We start from the raw sequence: 5,812 nt of genomic DNA on the forward strand, positions 1-5,812 counted from the left end.
CGGAGATAGAGGATGCTGGGTGGTACGAGGGAAGACCAGTTGGGGAGTGAAGACTATCCAGATGGCGATGGGAACCATCTGTGATTCACTCTGAGGCCTGGTCCCATGGGACAGGAGTCTCAGGAAGCCTTCCTGGGAAAGGTGGAGGGTGTGTCAGGGCTGGTCTGAAGCCAGCTGGAAGGTGCCTCAGCAGGCCCTGGGACAATAACCTTGGGGATGGGGGGGATGATATTTCCCTGAGGCCTAGAGCTGTGGCTCCCAGGTGCTGTCGAAATAGGGGCTGCAGGCTTGTTCTGCATTAACCTGTGAGCTCACCAAATTATCTTTTCATTACCTTACTTTTACAGATTACAGTGTTTGCACACCACTCAGGATGGTCTGCCTCCTGGCTTCTCAAAGAAGTCTGTGCTTTCCTGAAGGAGAATATTTCTTAGAAGATCCACAGTATATTCCAAACTATTCCTGGCTTCATAAATCATGGCCATGTAGAAGAACTTGAGTAAACTTGGACCCATTTTACAAACCCGTTTAATTCTCCTAATGATGAGGAATATATCAAATGGGATGTCAGCAGTTCTAACCTGACCTGGAATAATCCAGGGATCCCAGTGAACACTGATAGCCAGGCTGATGGACAGACCTTAGCTAGGCTTTGCCCATGCACTCTGTGCTGCCCCTCCCAATCTTTGGGATGGAGCTTCCAGAAAGCCTAGACTTGCTAACTGTCTGACTCTGACTGCCCAGGATGATGAGAGCCTCTCTGCCTGTGTTATGATGGTCTTCGCTGTGTTTGAATCATTTTTGTGAGTGTCAAGTGGCTACATGTTCATAACTAGGCTCCACAAGGATCCACATCTCAGCTCTGCCACTTCCCAGATGTGACTGTGGCCACTGACTTAGGCTCACCTAGCCTCCATTTTCTAGCCTGCAAAGTTATAATACTAGCCCCTTTATCATGGGGGTTGTGAGGGTAGAGTAGCTGATGTAGGTAAAACACAAGGACAAGTACCTGGCATACACATAACCAACTTTATTATTAGTTGTCTCTCTGGGGGTGGTCTGGGTTTTGGGGATTTTGTGCCACACCTTTTCTCCTGGGGAAGAACATGCACACAGGCACTATGGGCAGGCCAATGACCTGACTTTGGCTGACTCAGGCTCTGCTGGCTTCAAAGACACCAGTCTGTGGCTATATGGGCTACTTGGAAGCAGGGGAGAGAAGCATGCTTGTTTTCTGTTTTAGAAGCCACAGAAGCTATGGCTTTCCACAGATTTAAATTAACATGCCCCTGGTTCCAATGGGGGTAATTAGCCCTACCCAGCCAGTGGACCCGGGGAGTTGCCCTCCTCAGAGTGGATTCCTAGCTGTTAGCAGACCTCCAGGGTCTCTGCTGCCTGGTTGACAAAGGACAGAGTATAATGGACCCAGGAGGACCTGGAAGTGTGGGTTAGTGGTACCCCTACCTTCCTTTCAAACTCTCCCAGTTTCTCTGGGAAACATCCCAAGGAATGTGCCTGCCCTGCCCACATCCACCCCTGGTATTCAGCCCAGGAACTCCTGCTGGCTGTGGGATGGTGCTGGCCTCTGGTTGTCTTGGGCTCTGATTTAGTCTCCCATTTTTATTCACTGTTCCAGGAGTTGTTTCCTTCCTCTTGACCTAGACTGAGGGCTCCTCAACAGCAGGACCCTGTCTGACTTGTCCTATCCCCTGGGCTGGCCTTCAGGAGGGCCTCAGGGGCTGATGGTTGGGATGGGTTCTCCATGTGGCTCAAAGCATTTTCCACACCTGCACTTCCAAGGGGCTTTACCAACCACCCGGCTTAAAAGCACCCCAGAGGGACCTTTGTCTGTAGTTCCTGCATCACTGCATTTAGGTTGTTGACTTAATGAGCAACAGGGATGGGGCCGGCTGGTGGTGCAGCAGTTAAGTGTGCACGTTCTGCTTCGGCGGCCAGGGGTTTGCTGGTTCGGATCCCGGGTGCGGACATGGCACCGCTTGGCACACCATGCTGTGGTAGGCGTCCCACATATAAAGTAGAGGAAGATGGGCACAGATGTTAGCTCAGGGCGAGCCTTCCTCAGCAAAAAGAGGAGGATTGGCAGCAGTTAGCTCAGGGCTAATCTTCCTGGAAAAAAAAAAAAAAAAAACAGGGAGGGTACTGAGGTTGTGTCCAGAGTTCTCCTGGTGGAGGGGTCATAGATGAGCTGTCTACACTCGCCTAGAATTCACTAGGCTTGACTGTTCTTTATGACAAGTAAATGAACAAATCTCTCAGTTTATGTAAAGCAGCTGTGTGGTATGCCTAATACCATTCCCTCCTGGGCCCAGCTGCATGGCTGTTGCCTGGCCAGGGACAGGATGGACCTGGAGACCCTACAGAAGTTTCCCAGCCCCCTAAACTTCACTTGCCAAAGGTATCTCCTTCCCACTTCAGTGTGACATGTGACACATGGCAATCATTTTGGAGAAAGGCCATATGGGAGAAGAATCAGTCCACATGCCCAAAGAGAACTGATGGATTGACACATGTCCACTTAATTCTCTTCTCTCAAACACTTGTAGACCAGAGGGAAAATGGAATCAGAAACAAATCCATCCAGGTAGGAAAAAGCCCAGTTGGAATCAGCTCATTGCTGAGATTTATGGAAATCTTTAGTCATTGGAAGGCAATCTTGGGAGAATGAAGAGATGCAAGATCCCAGGATCTGCACCTGGCTGCCAGCTGGCCATGGACAAGGCAACATGCAGGTGAGCCCCAGGAAGGTGAGGAGGGGCAGACTGCAGACTCTGTGGCTTTCCTGCTTCCCCACACAGTCCAGTTCACTCTGGGCTGCTACTTTCAGTGTGGTGACCTCCACAGGGAGGCTCAGGATCCAAAGATGAAGATGCCAATGGGGGTGAAGAAGAATGGTAAACTTTGCAGGCAAGAAGAGGAAGTAGAGAGAATGGAGGTGGAAGAGAATGAGGAAGGATGACTGAGGATAGTTCTGGATGATGTGGTGCCATGGGCTTTGGACGATTGCAGAGAGGCTGGGAGAGCCGGCTCCTGTCTACAGGTCCCCCTGAGCTCTGCACTCTTCTTTTTGTTGTATTGCTGCTGAGGCCTATTCCACCTCCCAATGAGAGGCAACTCAGGAAATTGACTCCCTGTCCCGACTCCTTCTCTGGGATGGCGAAACAGTACTGAAGAGGAAGGAAGAAAGCCCAAAGAAACAGAGGGTTTCTCTCCTGGCTGAGGTTTGTCAGTACCACCCACTGACACGGGGAAAAGGCAGCTCCCCAAACAGGCCTCAGGCTGGCATGAGGCCACAAACAAGAGACCTGATCTTTGTCCTGCTCAGCAGCCCACCTGGGCTGGCCTGGACAACCTTTCTTGTGTACTAAGGTTTTCAGCTGACCCATGGCCCTTGGTAGAGTAGGAAAAGGCAACAGAGCTGGAAAGTAGAGAATTTGCTTGATGCTTTGTCTGCGTAATTCCTTTCCTGTTGCAATGTGCAAATCTTTACTTGCATTATGTGAAAAAGTCAGTAAAAAATCATCAGAAACGTTTACTACCAGCCTAACTCCACTGCCCATGCATTGCTCCCAAGAAAGCTAATTAAGCCCCACTGCTGTTAGAGTTACATGCTTTCAAAGGCTTGTTATGACAAGAAAAAATAACGAAGTCATGGTTTCTCCAAGTTGTAAGCATCCAAGTCAAAACACACTGTTTTCCTTGCCCCCCACACCCCAGACAGGCTTCCCAGCTGCTTTGTCTATCTCATTCATGCATGCATGCCCTCATTGTCCTTCAGCCAGTGCATACCCAACTCCTACTCAGTGCCAGACCCAGAGAAGACTGGGACCTGCCCTCAAGGGGCTCAGTTTGCAGAAAGAGAGAGAGAGGTACACAGATTATTCCCATAAACTACAGAAAATGCTACCTCAATATGTATTGCAATCCTTCCCACTAGGATCCCAGTTCCCATAGAATTCCCTCCACCTACCTCTGTTCTGTGGATGTGAGGGGGAGGGACAGGCCCAGTAGAAAATCATGCCCTTAGGCCCTCTCCTAATCAGCCGACACGTCCTACTCCAGGTAACAGAGATTCAGACATGACTCAGACAGTTCAGGAGAAGGGGCAGCTTGCTCAGCCCTTCCATCAGGCTTAGTTCCACACATCCTCAGGGTAGTCTCTTAGAGGCGGCCCTACCTCCTGACCCCTCTGTGGCTCTGCTACTGCACACTACTGAGAATCACTCCTTACCACCAGGGATTTCAGGCCATGTGACATAGTCACTCTCTCCACTGAGCTTCATCTTTGTCTGATCAGAGTGGATTGTGATAGGGCTTGTTTGCCCTGTCATCTTACTCAGTGCCCAGGAAGCTTCCAGGAGTCACCTAAAGAGTTCCTGCCTTCCAGGAAAAATGGATAGAATGGGGCAGGGTCTCTGATGGTGAAGGAAAATCCTTATGGCAAGTAGAAAGGGCCATTGTCCCTTAGGCTTCTGCTAGCATCTACTAGGATGTATGATTTCAATTCGGTTCAATTCAATTTAAATTTTAGTTAAATTTGGCACTTTTGCACCCTAGTACAAGGACGGCACCATACTAGGCCCCAAGGATGCAGCAGAAACCAAGACAGTTGAGCCTACTCTACCCTCACGGAGCTTGCAGTCTCCAAGTCTGACCTTTGCCTGGCTGCTGCTCAAAGCCCTGAACCTGGAGGGCTTGACTGCTGATCCTCAGTGCAGGACTGCTGTCCTGCCCTGCAGTGGGTGTGGCCAGAGCATCACCAGGCCAGGCTGTGAGGGCTAAAGTCACAGTCGGGCATCATGGTTGTCTGAGGAGAGCCCTCCCTGGCTCCTCCACTTTCTGGGCTGGGTAGCAGCAGGTATCAGTTGAGCAGCAACATCAACATCAGTGGGTTACCACTGCTATTTATGTATTAATAACTCCTCCAGCAGGGAGGCCTGGCATGGGCATCAGTTTTCCAGAAAGGTGGTCTTTCTGACAATGAGTTGACAGTGCAGATAGAGTAATTCATAGTAAAACTGGACAAAGGACATCCTCCATTTGCCACTGAGAGCAGAAAGACCACATGTTCGGCTGAGCCCTCCCCCACTCTGTCTTTGCTGATTCCATCCAAACCCACCCTCCATCCCCTAATCTGCTCTAGGGATCTTCTTGGGGCTCAAGGGTGGCTATGTCCCTCTCCTAGCCCTGTCTGGCACAGGGCCTGAGGAGGCTGGAGGTTTAGGAGTAAGCTGATGTGCTGCTAGGACTCAGGGTAGGACTTGGGGGGCACAGTGGTTGCTGAATCAGAGCCATTGGGGTCACAGTGGATGCTTCCTCAGTCTCTCATTTGCACTCTAATAATTGTACTGGACACAAGAAGGCAGAGCTGTGCTCCCCATGTGCTCCTCAAACAAGAGCAGGACTCCATGCCCTTGAGCATCCCACAAGCCCAGCTCCTCGAGCAGCCCAACTCAGGGACTGTTCCCTGAGGCTAAGTTCATCAAGGACAAGCTGGTCCTCTCCCCCAGGCACGCCCAAAGACAAGCTGCTGCCATCTCCCAGCAGGACCTCCTCACCCCTGCCATCATGGGTTGGAACCAGCCCCTTCACCTTTCTCTCCCAAGACCTTTTGCAACAGAGGTGCTGAGGAAAGTGGAGATTGATCCCTGGAAATGGAATTGGTCTGACCTGAGCTCCTAGCCGTTTCCACAAGTCCCAAACTTGAGCTTTGCCCTCCACAGCCTGTGGCTGGGACAGCATGAGGACAGAAGGCAATAGTACCCTCAGCCCTGGCCCTGGGAGCCCTGGCCAG

This window comes from Equus asinus, chromosome 21, assembly GCF_041296235.1.
Source record: "Equus asinus isolate D_3611 breed Donkey chromosome 21, EquAss-T2T_v2, whole genome shotgun sequence".
Taxonomy (NCBI): domain Eukaryota; kingdom Metazoa; phylum Chordata; class Mammalia; order Perissodactyla; family Equidae; genus Equus; species Equus asinus.